At 45.9% G+C, this 24,368-nt stretch overlaps 1 long non-coding RNA gene across 2 annotated transcripts in view; it reads left to right on the plus strand.

The window, feature by feature from the left end:
- The window catches only part of LOC109281312 (uncharacterized), a 68,357-nt gene that overhangs the window by 7,550 nt on the left and 36,439 nt on the right, over positions 1-24,368 (plus strand). Inside the window, exons 2-4 of one of the 2 annotated variants that reach the window (XR_002087919.2) lie at positions 4,561-4,702; positions 6,620-6,813; positions 7,005-7,050. This is a non-coding gene — a long non-coding RNA (uncharacterized LOC109281312). The other variant, XR_002087918.2, reaches the window with a different exon arrangement.

The following is a 24,368-nucleotide window of genomic DNA, read 5'->3' on the forward strand; positions in this document are numbered from 1 at the left end:
CATTTTTGCACTTCATGCTGCACACGTGCAGGGTTTTTTACAATTTAAATGAGTTTGTTAAATTGCAAACTAAACCACATCTGCATGTAGTTTAGTTTGCAACGTAGCTATTTGTAATGTTTCAGCCTTTTAACAGCTCACCCCTCTGCCATGGGAGAGGTAGGCTGAAGGGACACGTGGCGAGGGGCCTGATCATTTTTTTTTTGTTTGTTTTTGTTTTTTTTGTGGAGCCTCCCTGCAGCTCCCACAGCTGGCGGGTGAGCTGCCATGAAGCTGAGCGGCCCCTGAGCTGCAGGGGTCCCCGGTCCTTTTCTCCACGGCAGCAGGGGCCACCCAGGTGGGCTGCTAGCTGTGCTGGTGCTGCCCTATTTTGGGCTCAGGGAACAGTTGGATCAGGCTGGGTGCTGCCTCCAAGCTGGGACAGCAACCGCCCACTAGCAGCTGGGCTGGGTCCCCCTGCAGCTCAGGGGCTGTGCCAGCCAGCAGCAGCTCACACGGGCAGGGTGCACCAAAGGAAAAAAATAAAGCAGTGAGGGGCCCAATCCTTTTTTTCTTTTTTTTCCAGAGACTTCCCAGCTTTCCTGGGGCTGGGGGTGAGCTGACAGTGGCCCCTGAGCTGTGGGGGGCCCCTGGTCCTTTTCTCCATGGCAGCGGCACCCCCTGGGACCACCTGAGTGGGCAGCTAGTGGGCAGGCACTGCTTCAGCTCAGAGGCAGCACCCAGCCTGATCCAACTGTTCCCTGAGCCCAAGCAGGGCAGCACACGCACAGCTAGCAGCCCACTCAGGCAGCCCCAGGGGGCACTACCACCGTGAAGGGAAGGACTGGGGACCTCTGCAGTTCAGAAGCTGCTCAGCCCACCGGTAGCTTGTCCCCCAGTCCTGGGAGACATGGGTAGGCTCCTCAAAAAAAGAAAAAAGAAAAAAAGGATTGGTCTTCTCACTGTAACAGTGATAGAAGCCTCTAAATTGAAACGGTCAGTTTTTAATCATCACGATTAAATACCCACCATTTCAATTTAGAGGACTAAATCCCCATTATGTGTACAAGCGCTGGAGGGCCTCTGTACATGCCACAAAATTGGCCCTTAAAGCAGCTAAAATGTCCTTTTGCACCGCTTTAATGGTGCGACTGTTTACACTGTTGGTGGTGTATTGCACGTTAAATGACTTAGGGATGCAGCAAAATAAAACATGTCCAAGGTGTTTTAGTTTGCTACCTTACAGCTGTGGAGGGAAGCACTGGGCCCTGTGCAGCTCAGGGGCTGTGCAGACAGCCTGTGCAGGGAACCCAGCAGCAGCCCGTGCAGCAGGCTCCACTGAAGGAAAAAAAAATTGGCGAGCCTGATCTTTTTGTTTTTCTCCCCAGGGCCTGCCTGCCTGCTTGAACTGTATGGAGGCCTAGTGCTTCCCTCTGTGGCTGCGGGGGTGGGGGCAGTGCTTCCATCTGCGGTTGCTGTGCCCCCTGAGACTGCCCAGGCCAGGTGCTTGTGGGCGGGTGCCACCTGGGTGGCCCTGCCCCCTGCCCCAGCAGCTCAGGGACCGCTGAGCCCACCAGCTGCTCGCCCTCCCCTCCTCCCAGAGATGCAGGTGAGGATCAGGCCCGACCCTTGTGTACATGCCACAGGTATTTCACTCTACATTGAAGCTGTGTTTTTAAAAACCCATCGCTTCAATTTAGGGAGAATTAAACCAAAGTAAACCCCCCGTGGCATGTACAAGCAGCATAGTTTTTCAAAGTAACTGAAGACTTTGCCTTCTGAAAAGGGGCCTGACATTCAGAGATCAGGAATACCTGAAGCCAGAAGAAGATAAAATCAGTAGTCATATGTAAAGACCTGGAATGAGATTCAGAAAGTCACTTCGGGTGCTTGAAATGGGACTTAGGTGGAATTCAAGTGCATAAGTCCAAAAAAGTGATCCAGAAAAACACCACTCCAGTGGCCACAAAACCTTATTACATGAATATACATTAGGCTGCAAAGTTCCTGAGGCACTTGAGCAGTCAGGCACCTCACCAGGGGTACAGTCTGGGATTTCAACTTTGTAGGGTAAGCTGCCAAACTGTGCCCCACTTCCTTGCCTCCCTGGCACAAGCATTATGTTGTTTATGATGTGTATTGCACATAATGATGCACTGCCAAGTCAAATTACATTGGTCACAATCATCCAAAACTATAAGTCACCTAGTAAGATACAAGAAACCACCCTATCAATAGAAGAAGTCCTGATTGATGTAGCTTGGAGGGCTGGAGAGGGTTGTCATGAGGGATTGGCTATGTGCTGCTGGTGTTGAGAAGAGGAAGGCTGTGTGGTAGATTTATGGGGCAGCTAGGTGTAGGTGTGGTGAGAGTGTTGGGGAAACGTGCAGAGACGCTGTGTGGGAGAGGGGGCTGTATAGTGTGAGTGTTGGGGAAGGAAGCGTTGGGGGACGGGGGGAAATGTGGTTGCTCACCTGGGACATGGGGGGTATGTGTGGAGACACAGTAGATACAGTTTCTGGGGACAGGGAAATGCCCAGCTCCCAAGATAGCTCATCCCATCCTTGTGCATTGGGAAGGCTCCATCCTATGGGTGGTCCCCATAAGCCCAGGGCAACATGGGTGAGGGCCACAGTCTGCTTTGGCCCCATGGATGTGGGCTTCCCTTTCCCTAATCCATGGCCAAGTCATTATTCTGCCTGACAACCAATAGGGCCCAGTCCAGCACAGCACCCTGAGAACCCCCTAATCCTATGCATATTTCCACAATGTTGGGTCCCCCTACATCCCACTGGGTCTGGACATAAGACAGAGCAGACCCAAACCCCACTCAAGTCCTGAGAGTTTCATCTACCAGAGGTATACTGAGTACCTGGATACTATTGAGCTTGCAGCTGCTACAGTCACTCTGGCCCTCCTCAGCCTGAGGGGGTTCAAATCTACATCTCCCCTCTTCCACCTGCCAGGAGAGTAGATTAACTACCATAATATAGAATAGTTTTAGGGGTGGGGGCAAGAGTGCAAAGTTATGAGGCCAGAAGGACAGAAAGTTAGAGGGAACCCCATTCAGTAGCCTAGTGGTTATGCCACTCAACATATGTGGGCAACAGGCGTCCTGTGGCATGGATTTTTGTGGATAACCCTTCAGAAGCACCTAACTCCTTCCACTGACTACTTGGATAACCTTGGTGCCTGGCCCTGTTTGCTTGAACCACCCTGCTGGGGTGAGGCAACTAATTTTTAGACACTGTGGTACCTAAGGTGACCCTCTGGAACTCACCCCTACTGGACAAACCAGTGTTTACTTCAAGGCCCCGATCCTGCTCTGAGCAGGTGGAATGGAGGTGGACCGTATGTGATGCAGTGGCTAGCAATGCAGGTCTCCTTGCAGGCTTGTCTCACTGGGTGCATCTACACATGCAATTAATTAATGCACCTGAATAAACTCCAACACAGTTCACGCTGGAGTCAGCTGCTCCTGAGCATAGCGTCTTCATGTGTGCCTGGGACCACAATAATTAGAGCCAGGGCAGAGCAGCTCTGGGCTGGCAGGGGGCTCAGGGGGTCAGCCCAAGGCTCTGGGTGCCAGCATCAGGTGGTGGAGGGGCTGGCTGGGGCATGAGGGTACTAAAGTGTGGGGCGGGAAGCAGGCAGCCCCCGCACTTTTGCACCCTCATGCGCCAGCCAGCCCTGGTCACCGTCTACCATAGTTAGGGAAGGGCAAAGTGCAGGGAGGGGTTGTTAGCTCCTGCCACTGCATGCATCCCAGGAGGCATGGGGGTGAGTGCCCTCGATCTACGCAGGCAGTCACTATGGCCTGGGGCTGGGACAGCGCTGAGCTCTTCCCGGGTGGGGGCAGGGGGTAATGCTATGCTGGGAGCGGGCGGCAGCAGCGCTGGGAGAGGGGGTGGGGTGGGCTACAGAGAATCTTGGGGTGGCTGCAGCCACCCCCCCCATCCGTAGCCCCCTTCCCAGCACCACTGCCACCCACCCCCAGCATAGCATGCCTCCCACCCCTCTTCCCCCACAGGGAAGAAGCCAGCACTGCCCCAGCCCCAGCACGCAGTGGCTGCCTACCCTGCCCCGCACAGATCGGGGATACATGCCCCCCATGCCTCCCAGGCTGTGTGCAGCAGCAGGAGCTGTGCCCCCCAGATTAGTCCTGTGCCACCGGCTGGGCAGTGTCTGCCCCTCCCCTCCCCCCACCCCACCCCTGCTGCAGCTGCTGGAAGCCCTTGTCTGGGTTTCCTTGTGGCCCTGCCGCTGCCCCACGTTGTGGGGGGCTAAGCCCCATTAGCCCCCCCTTCCACCACCTATGCCGTCTACATAAATGTTTCAGTGAAGTTAATTACTCTGTTGGAAGCTAGTGCTGTCTTATGGCAGAATTAAATAATTTACCATGCCCTAACACTGGCGCTCATGTGGACAGTGATGCTTTACTGCTGAGCTAATTAGTCTACTCTGCAGTAAAGTGCATGTGTAGATGCACTCTCTGTTCAGAATGCCTGTATTTACATGGTTGGCTTGGATACTCACCCCACAGCACTAAAGTTCTTGTGTTTTCATTAACCCTGTTTGCAGGTATCATTTGACAGAGAAAGGCAAGGACATTGCCTTTGTGTTAGAGGTGTCTTGCCCTGCCTGGAATATACATTTACAACAATAAAAGAAGGCCGAAGCACTTCTCCTGCATCCTAAGCTGAGCTCTGCCTTTCATTTTAAGGTATTGTCTCTGCAATTATTTATACTCATGCTTAACTTCATATATATGAGCAACATTTACCCACATACATAAAGGGAGGCCTTAGTCTACCTCAGGATTCCCCAGCTACTCAGACCGTGTTAACAGAAGTACAAACTAAGTTTCTGTTTGTTCTTACCTTAGATTCAAAACTCAGTCTTCTTACTAAACAGCCCTCAGGTAATGCTGGTATGTGTAGATGTTCTTCACTTGGACAAAAAGGGCATTTTTATGGGACTTCTAATTTCCTCAATGCTACCCAATGTTGAAAAAAAAGGACCAAGAATACTGTTAAGAAGGAAAGAGGCAAGACCTATCAAAGTAAAGCTGAGTCTGGGGGCCCAGAATGAGCCAAAATGTGACTCTGGGTTTGCTTTAGCTTACAGTATCCCAGTACCTCATGACCAGATACTTTTGCCCGAGTTAAGTTTGAGAAACCGAGATGCAAGTTTTAATCAGTGAAATTAATCACTGAAACAGTCCCTGAACATGAGAAACAATGAGTCAGGCTAAACTTGCCCCCAGAAACTGCTTATGTTTTCTTGAACTTTTGGTTCAAATGAATCCCATATTCTACCCACTTTCCAATTTCTTTTCTAATTTTATACTAATCACTAAACCTACATAACTGAAGTGAAAACTGCTACTTACTAAAACAATTTGAACTGAGTGTATCATAGTGTTATCAAGTGCAGTAGTTTGTGATTACTGTGTGGTTTTTTTTCCTATACTAGATTTAAAGAAATAGCTTGTCCTTTACCCATTATTTAATGTAAAAATCCTAGCAGCTGTGTTCAGAGTTGCTCTCTGGCTTTTGTTCTGTTGCAGAATGTGGATTTTACTAATCATGGTTCTCAGCCTGATATTTCTTGTTTTCTTTTCTCCAGTAAATTGTTAATTTCATACAGTACATCCTCTAGACAAAACAAGCCTTGTGAGATATCAGCTTGGACAGATGCTGCTTTAAGTCTAATACTACTCATGATCTTTTTTTCAACCATAGGGAAATGTACTTTTACTTTATTTCCATCTTATGCCCAATTATTTCCATGGGTAGATCTTAGTGTATTTTTCATGAATATTTTGCAATTAACATAGTTTAAATAGAACCTGTAAAGTTTTGAATATATATAAAACATCATTAGAAGTACATATAAAGAAGGAGGCATGTTAACTGAAAATGAAAGGTCTAATTTATCACTGCCTATCCTGGGAAGACATGAATTGGTAGGTGATCTTCAAGTCTCTGGTCTCTGGCCAGTGTCTTCTGTGTAAGAGAGAGTGCAAAAAAACTATTGAAATGCAGTTGTGGATGAAGGACAGATTCTTCCTAATGCCATTACGCTGAGGTGTGTGTCCTGAAGCATGAAGTTTTATACCAGGGTAAACCAGTGTGTTGTGGTGGTCAGTCAGTCAGCCCAGAAAGTATTCATTAGGGTCTGGGACAGACACTGCATAAACCGGTTTGACCCAAATCAGTTAAGTCTGATACTACATTCAGCCAGGTTTATCTCAAACCGGTTTCAGCCATTTTCAAACTGGTTTATGTGCACTGAACATCTGTTCTGTTACAGGTTTAAACCAGTTTCCGATCACTTAAACCAGTTTATGTGTAATGTCTGTCCCTAGCCTAGAAGTCATATTTATTACCCTGCTCATAGTAGCAAACTGAAATCCCACAGTATACATCTGAAGAGCAGCTGGTATCACTTCTTGTCAGATTTAATTTTATTCAGCCAACTTAATTACGCCAGTTCATTAAATCATATCTTGATTAAACATTGTGTTCATAGGTAGACAAACTGTGTGTCAAAGAAAATAAGTTAAAATCCACACAGATTCATACTCTGTTGCTTCTGATGTGTCCATTAGCATTCATTTCAAACTATTTCTTTCCAGGTGAATCTCTGGGCTTTTGCTGAAACAGAAATGGCAGAAGGGTATTTTCAAAGCACGTACCAAACAATTCCCACCCATGGTGTCATTAAAGGCTATTCTTCCTGGAAGAGCTGAAGTTGCGATAGAGACCCTGAGAAATTGACCAGTCATACTCAGAAGTATGAAGAGAATGTAGCTAGAGGAAGTAGTGGTTGGTGAGTCAGCATGAGCAATTTTGTTCCAATGAGAATGAAGACTGAGTTTTTTTTTTTCCTCTAACATTTTGGACATCTTTGCTTAATGGAGGGAAATAAGTGATATTATGTCTGTGAAGCTAGGAGTTTTTAGTTTTTTAGCCCACACTCAAATGAAAAATAGCTAGAAACATCATATCTTATCTCCATAGGCACCTTCCTCTTAGGAAAATGGGGGGAAAAGCCAGCAGCACACTGGTAAGTAAGCTTCTGTCCTCTTCATTAGTAATATGTTAGTAGTATGTATGAGAACCTGAGTTAAACTAAGTTGTCCCCCACTGGGGCATATTGAACTGCCTTGTTCAAAATCCTGTGCATAGTAATGTTAGCAGACTGCAGTTGTTTTGCTGTGTTTTTCATCTGTATACCTGTGGCAGAAATGCCTTGATCTGTACGTTTTTGTATTTCACCTAGTAATAAGACACTGAATTCAAGTACAGCGTGCAGTTGCTTGTTACAGACAGAAAGCTTGACAATGTTAAAACTGTAAAGAAAACTGATCAAGAAGTCAGTCATTAGGTTCAAAAGTTTAGCTCAGTTTGATGTGGGTTATTGCACAAGCCAAGAGAGGGGCTCAAGTTTGCTGTTTCATAGTACGTGCAATGGGGGTTGTCCCCTGTGTAACTTCTGTTGTTGGGAACCTTGCTTTGAGCATAAGGTTGATTTTAAAAGTGATCACAAACCTATGTATATACATGTAATTGTAAGGGATCTGCTTCAGGAGGGATTTGATCCAAAGTCTGCTGACATCACTAGAAAAACTCCCTTCTGACAACTTCAGTGTGGTTTGGATCATGTCCTATATTCCTGACATATGTTGTCATCTTTTTCAAACTATGGAGATGGAAGACCGAAATCTAAATGTGTTGTGCCTTCCTATATGTGTATTGCTGTCCACTGAGAGAGAGAGAGAGAGGGAGTGAGGGAGGGAGCAAGCTTGCAGTGTAATAATAAGGAGATACAGATTTATGAAGGTGAACTGTTTCCTATACTATTAATTGGAGCCACTTAAGTGCAACGGTGGTGCTCGTCTTCTGTTGGAAACTTTGTTTTTCAAGCCAATCCAGTTACAGTAAATGAAACTGGGTCTACAGTATTACAGTCACATGACAAGCATTTTTGGTAACTTGCTTTTGTTAAAAAAAAGTGAGAGAAAAACCCCATTGAATTATGGCATGACAGGAGGAAGGGTGCTGCGCTATCACTTGAGTGCGTGGGCTACATGGATTAAAATGAGTCAGCAGTCAGCACACTCCTTACAAATGTCTTGTTGTTAAGATTTTAAACCTGTCTTCAGCAAATAGTCCCATCCCACAGTCCCACATGCCTTTAGAAGGGTTTAACTGGTTGAGTGGCAGTTGGTAAAATGACTGTTTTTAAGCTAAACTGTTGCAGCATTTGCAGCAAACACTTTAGTTGTAGGTGACCAATTTAAGACTATAGCAGGAGAGTGGCTTGTCTCATTTGGCCATCTCTGCTTTTGCAGCTAGAAATGCTTTCCAACAGCAGGTTCTGACTTGCTTAGGTTTGTGTATTGTCATGGATTTCAAGGCTAAAAGAGATTTTGACTCTTTGGGCCTGCTTTGACTTTCTGCACAGCATAGGCCTGAGAGCGTCATTCAGGGACCTGTGGGACTGTTTGCTGAAGGCAAGTTAAAATCATAATGTGCAGAGCACAGTGTATTTTTCAGAAAGACATCCAGTCCTAACTAGTTCAAGAAAAGATCCCATTGGGACCCACTCTAGGAACAGGTCCATTGACTGTTTCCAGGTTTTTGGTAATTTTTTGGGATCTATCATTTAGCCAGTTTTTAATCTGTTTAAAATAAATTTAAGGCCAGAATGCAACATTGTGATCTTCTTTATCTGGGCTTATGCCATAAAATTTCACACAGTGATTTCTGCATGAAACTGAACAACTTGTGTTTGAACTCAAACAGGCAGTAACTTTAAGTTTCCTTTGAAGGGTTTTGGTTCAGAAGGAGTTTCTGAAACATGTGTCCCTGCTGTGGTTTCCTAGTCTTCACTGTCAGAGGACTGCAGGACAAGGATCATAAAGAGGGAAAATTCTGTTTCAACTCCAACACTCCCCTGCCTCCAGGCCTTAAAGGAGAGCTGATGTACTCTGCCCTATGTCCCAGTGCATTCTAGGGTGCATTACAGATCAGTTTTCCAGGACACATGGTAGATGTAGATTGCAATAATCCGCTCCCCCCAGCATGTATGTGTAATCTGTGCACAGCAGAGAAGACTTTGCCTTTTGGGCATCACTGCATGTCTCTGAGTGATCTTCATGCAGCTCCTAGCCTCCCAGACCCTACATGAAGAACCAGTAATCTTTCCATGAGGAACAAAGAAGACTCCCGACACTGTGCATGCACCCTTACTGTTTCGGAGCCTAAAGGGCTGTAAATTGAGGCTTTATGGGATACTTGTTATCAGGAGGATTCGCTTGGTAGATAAGCTGGTTCTCCGTTTCAGTGTTCCAGTGACCTGGGGTTATAAAAAGAAAAGGTAGCTGCTTCCGTGAAGTCAGCTGTGGCCAAGATAAGTTGAAGAATATGTGCTCCTGCTGTCGATCAATGAGGGCTGGGCTCTGCTGTCCCCAGCATTGCGCTTTCCTGCTCTTGGCAGCTTGTGCCCACCCCTCCTCTCAGCTGCTTGCCTGAGAATGCTTCCACCCTAAGACCTGCTGCAGGAGCCAGTCCGCTTCCTGCCAGTCTCCTATAACTACCTCCCCACCCCCTGGACACTCTGTCCCAGCTGGGCTAGTGGCTGCTAATAGAAATTCATGTTCACTGAGGTGGCCAAAGGCCAATCTCAATCAGCAAGAAGATTAGAAATCATAGATGAGACTGGGACTCAACACCCTGTGACAGCAACCTGTACCCACATTGTGAAGGCTTGTGCATACATGTGCCATTCTGACTTTAGTGGGACTTTTGTTGTGTTGCTTTGTGCCATCACCTGCTCTGCACGTTTACAAGTAGCCCAGGACTAAACTGGGCTTTCTCTGCACCATCTGTGGTTTTAGGGGCAGAGCAAATGTCCTCCCCTCCATCCCCTCAAGGGTTGGACTGGAGGCATACTGCCTGAAAGGCATAATCCCCTCCCAATGCTCCCTGCACATGGTGGGGTGCAAAAGCCTCACCTATTTAACCTGCAGCTTTGTTTTAAAAAGTATCCCAGCCAAAAACATAGTTTTCTCCTTCATCTGCCATGTGAACATCAGAACACACAATAATAGCATTAAGGATCATAGGTTACCCGCTTGAATGGCTGCCCCGTGTTTGGCATGGAGGGGGTGGAATCAGGGTTCTGCCTGTGCCTCATCCCCATGTCAAATTACTTTGGACTAACAATGCTGCGGCTTCTGTTCTTCCCCAGTACGGGAGCTGCAGGTCTCACGCAAGGCGTAGGCAGTCCTTCCTCCCGCCCCCACACAGCTGTGGAAATGCTACTCTTACTTGGGAATTGATTGGCTTCTTGTCTGTAGAACTGAGAAGTACACAATGAGGTGGAGTAGATATTTGTGGAGTTTCAGATCATTCTTAGAAAAAAAAGGGCTATTGCAGCTGTATAAAAGAGGGGTAATCATTTGATTAGCAAATGCAAGACTCACCGACCCAATTTGGAAGTCAGGCAGAACACTGGGTGCTGGGTGAATGGCACATCTTCAACGGGTTTGTCACTTAGGTCAGAGGGCTGGCTTCTTTTGAGATTCATGGCCATTTATAGGACTGAAGCAAAAACTTTTGAGGCAAGATAGATCCCCAGCTGTGTGTACTTGATTTCTGTCTGCCAAGGGTTATAACAATGTAGGATTTCCTCTGAATCCTCCAGTAGGTAATGCAGTGAATCCAAGGGTCAGCCACCAGTGTTAAGACAGAATGCATATGTATCCATAAGAAACACTGAGACTCCTGTCCTCACTCCTGAACTAAAGGCAGGGAACATCTTCCTTTGCTCTGTCGTGTTCCAGTGTCCAGCTCAGGAGCAGTGCTGCAAGGCTCTGACAGAAGTCTTATCTAGGCCTCCTTATCCAAAAGAGCAGATGGATCTGTGAGTTTGAGTACGGGTGGAAGTGAAGGGGGCTTTTCATGCCCATGCTAATAGCTATGAAGCACTGCAGTGAAGCATGTGCCATGTGTTCATGTGAGTGGACAAGCTCCTCCCCAGCAGCTCTCCCGCTTACCACAGAGCTGTCAGTGACTCGAACAAGATTCTGCTTTTTAAGAACTCTTTTTATCCTACTCATGCTTTCGACACATCTGAGATGTGGAAACTCAGCAGCAAGAACATTCAGCAACATTTACTCACTCAGCAAAGCTGGGCCAGCGATCCCATTAATGCAACAAAATGGGTGGTTTTCACTTTTGCTTTTCAGAAATAGAATTTAAATTATTTTCCCACAGAGCATAATTTTGTAATAAATTAGGCCCATTGTCTGAGTCCTGGTCACAACTTTCTGGGCCCCATGTTGTGCTTTATACAATGAACATTTCAGCAATGGAAAACCAACCTTGCAATCTTCTGTTTTATGTGCTAGAATTGGCAGTGTTAACATAGGCTTGATTCCTTACTTCACTAATATCTCAGCTGTCTTCCCTGCTTTTTACTCCCTAGAGATAGAAATATTGAGCTGGATCCTCCAACCTTGTGTGGAGGAGTTCAGTGGAACTACTTACATAAGCACAACTCTGTATGTAAAAAAAGTGGTAGTACTGGACCTGTTGGGCATTTTTACACGTGCAAGCGCCTCAGTACCGGGCGCTTTGAAAAGTGCCCAGCGCTGCGACACTTGCAGTTGTATAAGTGGCAAATTGTGCGTCAGCGCTGAGAAAATGGCAGTGGCGCACTTTTGAACTAAAACACCTCGGAGGTGCTTTAGTCCACAAGCGCACCACCACCATTTTCTGCACACTAATGCACATTTCACCACTTCATCAAGTCTGTTCCAAAGCGGCGGATTTCCAACAGTGTGGGAAAAAAAGTATGGTATAAGTGCCCATTGTGAATATGACAGACTTCCATAGAGCAGTACCTGTGTAATGAACACTATAACTAGAAAACAGCTTTATAACTAGAAAACAAGAAATCATGCCTGCTTTCCTGTTTAAAAAAAAAAAAAAGTGAGAAAGAGCAACCCAGGCAATTATAGGACAGTTAGGTTGACATCGGCAGTAGGTAAAGTCTTAGGGCAGATACTGAAGAAACGGATAATTAAAGATAAGGATAGAAATGGAAACTGAGACAAAACACAGCTTGTATTCACCATAGGGTGAATAGACTAATTTAATATCTTTCTATGAAAAAATAATGAACTTATTGAATAATAGCAATGCAATGCACTTAATTTATCTGGGCCAGGGGGTGCATCTACACATGCGCTTTACTGTGGAGTAGACTAATGAGCTCCACAATAAAGCATCACAGTCTACATGTGCACTGGTATTAGGGTGCACTAAACTAATTAACTCATCCATAAGATAGTACTGTCAGGGACACTACTATCTTACAGTGGAGTAATTAACTGTGCTGATATGCATGTGTAGATGCTGAGCACAGGTATATATTGTGCCTGGTGGTCTGCCCAGCCAGCCAGCGACCTACTCTGCCCTGGCTCAACTTGCTGCTGTCCCAGGCTCATGTGTAGATGCTGTGTCCAGGAACAGTTTACTCCAGCTTGGACTGTTCCAGTGTTTATTGTGTCACATTAATTGCATGTGTAGATACACCCAGGGATTCTCAACCAGGGTGTCATGTTAGTTGTACAAAATCTTACACATGGTTCACAAGGTAAACTCAAAGATTTGAAATAGAAAGCCACAGTGTCAAAATCATTCTGGCGTGTTATGGTCTTTCCGAGTTCTTTGTAACAGAATTGCTCTGTTATTTTTCTGTAGTAAAAATTCAGTGAAAGTTGAGAGCTGGCATTTTCTGCCTTAAGTCTAGAAAAGGTGAGATCTATGAAAAGCTTTGGATGCTGTTCATTCCTCATGGGAAATTATTGGCCAAACTGGAGAGGACAGGGATCAGTGCTACAACTGTGAGGTAGATAAGAAGGTGGCTTTAAGAGAGACTCCAGAGGGCTATATTGAAAAGTGAATAATCTGATGGGAAGGCTCTCACCAATGGTGTTCCCCAAGGTTAGCACAAACTTAGGGTATATTAGATGGGGTATACTCATTAGAGAAATGAAGGTACTGCTATTTTTATGCAAGGAATTGGTAAAACTCCCTTTTAAAATATTGTGTGCAGTTTTGGTCACCAATGTTAAAAAATTATTAATTTCAATTGCGATGGGTACAAAGAAGGACCATTAAGGCGGCTAAAGGGAGTGGTGAACTTTTATTATGAAAAAAGATTAAAGGCAGCTTGTTTATTTTAGCAAAACAGAGATCCAGAGGACATTTGTGGGTGAATATTAGGGCAGGGGAAACACTTGGTCAGCTGAAAAACTTCACCAGTACAATGCCAAATGGTTCCAAACTAACTGTAGATAAACTTAGAGTGGCTATTAGAGGAGGATACTTAACTATCAGAGGAGTGAATTTGTGGAATGCTCTTTCACTTTAAACTGAATTGGGTATGCTTGTGACAGGAGGTGGCATAATACGACAGGGAGTTCTGGCTCAACAATCGGTGTGTGTGGAGCCGTGTATTTGTGGTCTCCAGGTTGAGGTATTAAGGAGTGTGGTGTAGTGTGGAAAGCATCTGATAATCCCAGGCTTTTGCTGGTCACACCACTTGGGGCCAGGAAAGATTTTGTTTTTCCCACATGAATGTTAGTGGTTTAGGGCAAGGGAAGGAGAGCAGGAGGGTTTGCCTTCCTTGCCAACACTGGATGCAGACCACAACTAAGGCTGGGATTTGACTGGGTTGTGCTGATATGCCTACCAGTCCTTAGACAATCCAAAGGTTCCTGGCTAGAGTTTTCTTGCTCTTCCAGTGTCATATCAGTTAACACATTTGGGGGCTGGAAGGATTTTTTTTTCCTAGGATAGATTGGCATGAACTGTGGCGATTTTGGTGTCATAGTTTCATAGTAGCTAGGGTCAGGAGGCACCTGAACAGATCATCTAGCCTGACCCCCTGTCACAGGGGGTCTTCCTCTGTAGCATAGCATGTGGTCCTCTCCCTAGGTTATATTGGCTGATTGCAGACATTTAAAAAAAATAGCGCTTTAAATTCTGCGCACTCCTGCACCAAGCCTAGCTCATGGCTGGAAGAGACAATGTGTTAATTGGACCCGGCTCACCCAATGTTGGTATAAATAGGGCGCTTTAGTGAGGGTTTTTGGGCACTTTTATTTAATAGCTGATTGAATCAGCTTTAGCTAAAAGCCCCAAAATGCCCCACCGAAGTGCTCAATCTATATAGACACTGTGGAGCTGGGTTGCAGTAACATGCTGCTGCTTCCTGTGAAGCATGATTTGGGGTTTTTTTTTTAACATCTGCAAGCAGCTTTTGAGTATATATTAACCAACTATTTCTTTGTCATTGCAGTGACAGAGCATTGGCAACACCCATGCCTACCCTGCTTTTACCTGTACCATGGTATGGGGTTGATCTTTGTGTTTTGGTAAATTTCACCTTGTAGTTATGTGTGGGAGTTTCAAATAGGGGGTTTAGGTTATTGCTTGAATTAACAATTGCCTGCAAATGTGGAGGATTAGATGCAATGGTCCAGGAGGCCCTGTCCACTTCTGTGGTCCTTAATGCTATTATTGTGTGTTATGAGGTTCATGTGGTAGATGAAAGAGAAAACAATGTTTTTGGCTAGGATACTTTCTAAACACAGCAGTTTTAAGGGAAAATTGCAGGAAGAGAAAGGGGCTAAGACCCCCAAGAAAGGTAGAGGAGGAGATAAAGGGGATCTTCCAAGCTGCATATTAACACAGAGAGTGGCGAGGGCAGAGGGGAATCAAGAGACATCCATGAATCCCAGTATTTTAGTAGGAGTTAGATAGAGCTGCATTGCAAGAATGAACACTTAGGCTTATCAAGTGATTTCTTTGTGGGCCCTGCCCCTCCCTACGGGGCTTATACACTGTGATTTCAGCAGAGTGGTTATATCAGAGACTCAGAAAACAGGAACTGCTTGTTCATGAGAATTTAAAGTGAAAATTAGTTTAAAGAACTGAGAGAAGTGGAAACATTAAAGTGAGAAAGGTTATCAGGTTTTGAAATGAAAAACTGGTAGTCTTCAGGCAGCCAGCCATGCAAGGCGGAGGGTAATACAAAATACAACCACATAACATGATTTGGATTTCTCACTTACAGTCAGGGTTTTTATTTCAGTAACTTAAAATAAATGTCTCATTTTAGCAGTGTTTTGACAAAACAGGATCAGTATGATAAAGCGTTCAAGCTTTGATCGTTGTCAGTGCAGTTTGATTTCCTTCATAGCTATCTACAAAAACCAGGTACGCTTTAGTTATAAATAGGGTTGAGGAGAGCATACACATCTCCCACAGCTGATTTTTGAAGCTTTACATGGAATAGGATTATGGCAGGCCTACTAGAGTGTCATGATACAACCATGAAATAACAACAAAGCTTTACAAAAAGTAAATGTCAGAAAACTATGAATATGCATAAAATAAGAAAAAGTGGGCAAAGGAGAGGTGGAGCGTTAGTTGGTGCTGCCATTAATGGAATATCGTAGACAAAATGCAGGCACTAATGGGCCAGAGCCTATTCCATCTATAAAGCAACCAAGGGCCTTGTTACATGTTAAGCTGTGAGCTGCACAAATGTACAAATCAGTGTTGGTGCTAGCTTGGAGTTTGGAGCAGTCACACCCTTAGTCTAGAAACCTTCAATGACTGCCCCCCACCTGCATAGCCATGACTAGCCACTAGAGGCCTGCTGAGCCAGGGCAGGCTTCTCTCCCTGCTCTATAGGCAGGGCTGTGAGAGATGCTAGGATACTGGAGGACTTAAACTTGGGTGGCACATCTGTAAGGAGTGGCCACACGTTAATGGAACAGGAGCTGGGTAGCACAGATCAGAGATAATCCTGCCCAGGAGTGGTGTAACTTTCAGCCACATAATGAGTGCTTAAAACCACTTTAAGGTATTATTGTGCAGACAATCCAGGGGTTAAGAACCCCAGAAGTTGCCCAAAATTACCGTGTAACAAGGCCATGATCAGAGATCATCCTGCTCTGGAGTGGCATAACTTTGAGCTGCCTAATGAGGGCTTAAAATTAGTTTCAGGTGTTAGTGTGTGGACAGTCCAGGGCATGAACGGTATGTGCCCCTGGTGGCTGTGGGGCACGGCTGTGCTGGTGGCGGTGGAAGTGCTGTGGCATTGGCGGGAGCCCGGTGGCGGTGAGCGGGGAGCTCCTACAGGTGCCGTTGGCAGCGGCCAGGGGCAATCATGGACTGGTGGCGGGGTGGTGAGCGGCGACCATCCACCCTTTTGCAGGGGGTACACCACCACATGCAGGGGGTGCACGTGCACCTGCGTGCACCCCCTATGTGTCAACCCTGATCCAGGAGTTAAGAGCTCCAGGAGCCACCCAGAATTACTGTGTCACAAGGCCCAAGTGCAATCCAATCCTCCTCTGCTCATTTCCCTGAAAAACTGTTAATACTGAAGGTGGATGGGTCCTCCACATTTTCCTCACTGCTTTTTTGCAGCTTTACTGTTAAAGCTAAAATGACAGTTACAAAAGGGGATTTATCAATGGATTTTCAGGGTCTCAAGCTGAGTGGAACACTTAGGCCCCTAAGAAGTAGAATAGGATTTAGTTTCATGTATGGGCCATACTGAAGTAAATCAGGATTAGCTCATACTAGCCAATGGACTGCTTCCCTTCTCTCTGTTAGGTGTAGACCATGATTTATGCCACCAAAGTCAGTGTATTTAAGTGGCGAATTAGGCCTGATGGAATTATACCAGTATGGCAGTAGTTTAAGTGAGTCCCAGATCAGGCCTGTACAATGCACTATGGCCATATTAACTCACATATCCTTGCAAATCAGTCAGTGTCCCAAAAAGTACTCTAGACGAAATCCTGCACCGCTGAGATCAGTGGTAGAAGTTGCACTTTGTAATGTTTAGACTTCTCAGCAGAATGAGGATTTCTCATTCACAAGGTATATGTGCACACTGTGGAGTCAAATTCAGTTTCAGATTATATAAAAGTTCCTCCCTCCCTGGTACCAGTGTTGAACCAGGTCTCAACGGTACCAATGTTGAACCTGGTACCAATGTTGAACCAGTGTCTCCAGGCACTTGCCCTGCAGTGAGTGTTTGAGTCTGATTGTACATGATGCCAAGTGATCTCAGCAAGCATTGAATTCATAGGGAGTTCAGGGAGATCTTTACCTTAGGTTTTAAGAAGCTCATATCATGACCAAAATACATGGACACTTTCCCTGCCCACCACAAGAGTATCAGCCCCAGAAGTGCCATGTTTGCAGCTCAACAAACAGAACTGAGTGCCTGTTGGCAGTCATACATGCAGTGAGATTACACAAAGGGTAATTTTTTTCTCTACCTTCTCTGATTAACCGTTTAAAAATCAAAGCCAAAGGCCTTTGTTGCTGCCAGGTGGTAACACCTGTGTCTGTAGTTCAAACAATCTTGTTTCCAGTTATGCAGATGGGCATGGGGTATCTCTGATAATGATGACTGATGAGAGGGAGAGCGGCAGCTTTGCCTGAAGCGTCAAGCATGTAACAGAGAAGGTGAGTGATTGCTATCACAAGCAGATAACTCACTCTTCTTTTCTACAAGGCACTGTCGGGGATTCCCCCCCCAAAATGTCTACAGTCTGGCAAGTCACCAAGCACAGACTGAACCACCTGTATGCCACATATGTACAATTACATGACTGCAACTGCTGATCCATCTGCTGCTCTCAGACCCAGGTGGCAGCTTTCTAAATTAAAGAATCACTTTCATAACAGCAAGTCGGAACCAGTTGAAAATATCATATCAAATAGTGTTGCTAGCCTCCAACCAGCCTAAAAGATACTGGACAGTGGCCCATTCCTTGGTTTGCATATTGCTTAAATTTTACTTTTATGTCCTTGTTATAATGAAAAGAGTCTCATTAAACAGGACCTTGAAAACTTCTGTCTCTGTGCCTAAATTGTGCTTACTCTTTTAACAGAGGGATCTCACTCACTGCTGCGTTTAGCATGTCAAACTCTCTGGGTGCATCTACACATGCAATTAATGCAATGTGATAAACTCTAAAGCTATTTTTGAGGGAGTCAAGTGCTCTGGGGCTCAGAGTCTGAACGTGCGCCTGGGACAGCAGCAGTTTAAGCCAGGGTGGAGCAGCCCCAGGCTGGCAGCGGGCTCAGGGGGGTCAGCCCTGGGTTCCAGGTGGTAGCATCAGTGTGTTGGAGAGGCTGGCTGGGGCACCAGAATACTAAAGTACAGAGCTGTGCAGCAGGTGGCCCCTGCACTTTAGCACTCTCATGTCCCAGCCAGCCCTTCTCACTGTCTACATATGTGTTTCAGCAGAATAAATAACTGTACCGTAAGATAGTACTGTTCCTGACAGTACTATCTTATGGCAGAGTTAATTAATTTGCTGTGTCCTAATACTGGCGCATGTGTAGATGGAGATGCTTTCCTGCAGAGCTAATTAGTCAACTCTGCAGTAAAGCGCACCTGTAGATGCACCTCCTGGGAGCATCCAGATGAGCATGCCCGTGCCTCTTGCAGTATCCCAAACCAGTTTGAGACACTGCAAGAGGCATGCTGGGAACAAAAAAATGTTCCCCGTGCTTCAGGGTCAAAATTTGATACCTGGAGATCCAGGTACCAAAAAATACCCTGGGGAGAAAAAGGCAGGTCAGGGCGTGGTCCCGAACAGTGCCCTGAGGCAACCCAAGGCTCGGATCCTCCACAGAGACGCTCTGGTTGCCAGCCAGAGTATCTCTATGGCTGGCCCTTGCCCTGGTGCTGAACCACACGGCCTGCTTGCAAACAGCAGTGCAGGATACAGTGACCTGGACTTGGGCTCCATTCCAGATAAGTAGGGGGTTGGAGGGGGCCTGAGGGTGGGGGACTACTGAGGGTGCAGGAGACCATGGGGGTCTCCTGCCCGCCCCTCGCATGGCTCCAGCCCCCAGACCCACCCCCCTGCACGGTCCCAGCAATGCCCCACTGCCTGCACCTTACCAGCAGCGGCAGTGCACTCGGGTCTGGCAGGCGCGCAGCCTTGGGGCCACGTGCTGTCGCAGGTGGCAGCAGGTCAGAGCCAGGCAGCAGTCCTCACTGCCAGACTCCTGCAGGGGGTAGAGGGTGCAGGGAACTCTCAGGGCTGCTTCAGTGGTAGAGCTGGCACAAGGGATAGTGTCCCCAGGTACCGATTGGCCAGGCCACAGAAGCTCCTGAGAGCAAGCAGCCCTGAATTGCTTGCCAGAGCAGTTTTTTATACTGCTGAGGCCAGCACAGGTGCTGGCCCCAGCCTCTAGCTCCTGGATGCAGATCCAGGAGGAGACAAGCAGGGTTATTTTGCCCCAAGTGGCACAACTTGCCCGACAGCAAAGTGCATGTCTGAGGATGTGCGCTGAGGCAAAAAGCCCCAGCTCAAATTTGTGCCACTCCTATTTGAGCTGCAGCAAGCGCATGTGCCTGCATGTGTGGGCATGCCCCCTTTGTCCAAACATGAGAGACTCCACAAGGTGCAGAGAACTGGGCCTTCTCTTTGCTTTGCTGATGAAAGCAGTTGCATTGAATGATTTTTACCATTTGTAGCAAGACAGTTGCTTGAACTGAAGCCATAGATTTATTTTGTGACCATGTCCTTTAATTTTTCTAAGTTATTATTTAAGAGTCCACTGGGACAAAACTATCAGGTTTCAACTGTGATATTTATGCTGAGATCACACAGTATGAGTCTCTCTTGAGCTGTCTCAGGATGGGGCCATCTTTGCATTGTCTCATTGCCTAGGAGATAAGAAAACTGGATGACTTGCAACTGTTTGTAAGTAAATGTAAAAATCAAACTTGTTTTGGTTAGTTTGTGGCAGTCGGCTTAAAGCAGTCACCCTCAAACTTTTTATGTGATGGGCGGTAAGCTTTATCTAGTGTTATAGGGTGAACAAGCTGGAAGATGTTTTGGCCACAGAGTTTAGCTTTGAAATTCAGATTGACTTGTCTGTTGACAAATGTTGCCCTTGGTAACATCTACTTCATAAACCTGTAATTGTGTGGCTACTACATAATGTCATCCAAGCTTTTATGATCCTCTACAGAGAGAAACTAATGCAGTGTCTTGCTCCTTGGACACAGCTGACTTCAGCATCTGATAAAGTGAGATAGGGCTCATGAAAGTTTATGCCATACATTTAGTGCCAAGGCTCTGATTTAGTTAGTTTATTAGGTACAATTTTCCCTGCCTTCTTCCTGACTTCAGGCAGCTAAGTACTTCTCTCTGCTCATGTGTTTAACCATCTCCTTCCAGAGATGGGAACAAACCAGGAGTGAGAGAGAGCTTGCTAATGTAGGAGTCACCATACCAGACAGACTGCCCCCCAGCTGATATCTCTTGCTTAGGGTCATTAAGGGACCCCATGCTAGAGGAACATCAGCAAGCACAATGCAGCCTAGGGACACACCAGGCCCCTCTATCAAGCTTTGCAGGAAGAATTGGCACAGGAGCAGGGGGATAGGCCAGCAGAATTTCCTCCCCACTGGAAATTTCAAGGTAGGCTATTATCCCCGTTGCTCACTTCTAGTTTGGTTCTGTCTCTGGAAGGAAATGGTTGAATACTTGATAGTTAATTAGCTAAGTTAGCCTGTGGTTTATGGCCAGAATCATGCCCCTTCGCACCACTAGAGAAAGGCTGGGATAGAAAGGATCATCTAGCCGAAAAGTTGCTTGTGTTCTGCACAAAGCTGAAAATTCATCCTGGGGGTTAGGAACAGTCCTTTCTGGCTCTCTCATGCTCCTCAGTGACATATATTCTGCAACTGGAACACCATCAACAACAAAAGATTAGTTGTTGGGGGGTGAACCTAGTTAGAAGGCAGATGACCTCTCCCCCTCCTCTGAGGTCTGTTGCCTCTGCAGCACTGTGAAGAGCATTAACAAGGCATTTCTGACTAGAGGATTCAACAGCTCTGACTCAAATACATACACAGAGCAAATCTGTTGAGTAAGAAGGCACTGTTTTCACAGCCACTGCCCTAACCATAACTGAGCTCTAATCTGCACAAATTCTAACATTCGCTAAATTGCTAGCTCATACTCTGCAGGTCTGCTGTTTCCATCTTTCACAACAGACTGAAGCATCCAGGAGTTAGCATGCTGCTTTTATCTTAATTACTTGATTTAGGCCATGCTGATATGCTTGCCTGGTAGGTTTGCTCTCTGGACTAAAGGTTTGTTTGCATTCTTGCAAATAGTTTATCTTGGAGTTTTAATCAACTCCCCAGAAAGTTGTAACAGGGTTTCTCTTTAAAGTCCTGTTTTCAAACCTCTTAAAAATGTGTGTGGATATTTAAAACAGTATAAAAATTGTCAGGCCAGGTCAGGACTGGGGGTAGAGATTGTACTGAAAATTCAAGGTACCGACCTCTTGACATCCAAACCTCCAGAAGCTCTGCTTTTAAATTCCACGATTAGTAACACTTTTTTTCTTCTATGCACAAAGTCATTAAAAATGGGGGGGAAAGAATATACTGTATATGTATGTAGAACTGGTGCTCCCAGAATGCCTGCATGCAGACTGAGGGTCTGGCCCCAAGGTCATCTCTGAAGCCAGGAAATGAAGTGCGTTGTGCTTCATAAGCCACGTCATGTAGCGTTAAAGAACATGTGCAGCATGGGTAGTGGGGGCAACACATTCCCTACCTTCCCAGTGAGGCCTGCTAATATTTCTGGGTACTTTCCAGTCCTTCTGACTGGCCAAGGCTGCCTCTGGGTGATCAGTCTGTCCTGTCCTACACACCCCTCCCAGTTCAGAGATAAGATAGCTGAGAGGCAGTCCAAGGTCACTTCAAGGGGAGCTCAGAATAGAATTGGGATCTGTAATATAGCAAACCAGCCTCTCATTGAGCTCCCCCTGTAATGAGCCAGCCAAGTCCACATTGCCTTCACCATGAGAGAAAATATCCTTTCTGGAGCCAGTCAATCAAAGAACCCAGGTGTTGTGATTCCTGCTACAGTGCTGCTGCTTCAGGACGAGTGGAGGGTCCTCTCACAGGTAGTGTCCTCAGATCCTCCTGAGGGTCACCATGTGACTGAAACTTCCTGCTTCAAACGCTCCTGCTGACCCAAGCAGGGGGTATTATTATGCCTCCATACAACCGAGCTTTTGTTTTGACACCTTAGTTAAAGTTATAGTTACTATAGTTATCGTTTTTTGTTTAAAACTGAACAGTGGAAGGGCAGGAGCCCATGAAATACTCAACAAACAAGACGTACAAAAAACTAGAACTCTTGGTTCCAAAATGATACCTTTTATTAGACCAACTGGAAAATGGCAAGAAAATTGTCCTTTTCTGCAAGCTTTTGGGATCAAAGCCCCTTTGTCAGACTTTGGGAAAAGTGTAGATGGTACAAGATGGTAAAAAGTCCCCATAGGTAGGAAATAAACTTCATTTTTGCACAGAGGGAGCTGAAGATGGAAATCTGTCCCTCTGGGTCCATGAGTGTCTTTGTGAGCTGTGTTGAGTAGCTCTTTGATGTGTTGATCAACAAACAAGAGCACTTCCAGCAGAGCTAGGAGTAAAGCCCAGGTCCCACGTTCAGCAAAACCAACTCAGATCCACTCAGCAATGTCCTTGTCCACTGAGTGCAGGCTCAATCTTGTATATTTTGGGGGGTTACGTTTAAATGCTGGTTCTTTATTCTAAGGATCTCTGTAAAAGGCTCCAGTGGTGCTGCCCAGTCTCAGCTCTACCAACCTCTGCACACACAGCTAAATTAGCCCAGCAAATGAGTCACCTTCTATGCAGTGGATGAGGAAGGGCCAGGCCACAGAAGAAGAGCTAGGTCTGTGGCTGGGGCCGAACTTTGGGACCATATTGGGCTCTGTCCCTGGTTGTAGTGCAGGCTGGTTGGAGTAATCATTTTAGCCAGAGTTTTTGGCAGTGGCTATTAATTTTGTCCATAGTTTCTCTGTACCTCCCTTCACTTCTCTGAAATTAGGCTAATGTTCCCCTGCCTCAGCTGGATGTGATGATAGTGTACTCTTTAACATGTGAGGCGCTTGGGGTGCTGGGGCTGTCAGGGGGTTATCTCAGTATCTTTTGGCCCTCAGGGGCTCTGTTTGGATCACAAATACACCTTGGGCTATTTATGGTTCTTCAGTGGACTTATGGGCTTATTTTGACCTTTCCAGAAGTCCATTTTATCCTCCTAGAGCTGAGGAATCCTTCCGGGGTCTAGAAGAATCTCGTATTCCTAGGGGACAGCATCTCAATGAACTATAGCAACTCCCCTGCAGGCATTAGTAGCTTTTTGTCTCTCCTGCTCTCAACCTGTAGTACATTATATGGTTGTGTTTTCTGGGTTTTTAAAATATTATCAGGTGCTATGTAGCTGTGGTGTGAATAGATGCTCTTGTAGATCCTTTTGGGCAGAGATTTGTTGCTTGGTGCCTATAACACTGGGGATTAGATTTGTTGACCCATGAGCTTCTTCCTGGTCCAATGTGTTCCTTAAGTTATTCTCTCCCTTCACTGTAGCACTCTTTTCTCTGAGGCACTATCCTGTGCATAGCTCCCTAGACATACACTGCTGTGTCCCAAGAAACTGCTAGGGATGATGCTGGCCAGGCCCCAGTGTTGTGCCTGGGGTAACAGTCTACCTGCCAACAAGAATCAGGCTCTTCCCTTTAGCAAGAGGGAGGCTCTTCACACTGTCAGGCAGTGTGTAGGCCTCTCCAGTAGCAACCAAGCATGATGCCTTGGCTGAAACCCCCAGGACTCAGAGCACCGTGGACAGTGTCAGTAAAGACTTACAGTCCCAGCCAGAGAGCATAAACATGGCCCAGAACCTTGGTCTGCCGCACATGCTCACTCACTCCCATGCTGTTAAACAAAGCCAAGAGAAAAGTTAATGTTTTTACAAATTAGAATGCTAATCAGCTTCTTAAAAATGTTGTATATTTTGGAGGGTTACTTTTAAATGCTGGTTCTTTATTTTAAGGATCTCTGTAAAAGGTCCTGGAAAGTTTAGAGTCAGTATATGAAAAGGGCTTTAAATCTTTTCATTATTAGCTGTGCCTTTGATATGATGCCCAGCTTCCTGTCTCAGGGCAGGTATCTTGTCCCAAATGCAAATAACTCTCTCCCTCCCACATACGTCTGTCTGAATGCTGTGTGAGACAGGGATCACTGGGTAGTGTAGAAAACTCTAGTCTCTGTCTGGGAAATTCAGAGATTTCCCGGATCTAACAATTCTCCACCCACACAAACCTCTGTTCCATTCCACTCATGAAAATAGCAAAATTGTGGCTCCAAACATGAGACTCACATCAATAAATATGGCCAAGAATAAAAAAGAATAGCATGTTTGATGTAGATGAAAG

This window comes from Alligator mississippiensis, chromosome 1, assembly GCF_030867095.1.
Source record: "Alligator mississippiensis isolate rAllMis1 chromosome 1, rAllMis1, whole genome shotgun sequence".
Lineage (NCBI taxonomy): Eukaryota > Metazoa > Chordata > Crocodylia > Alligatoridae > Alligator > Alligator mississippiensis.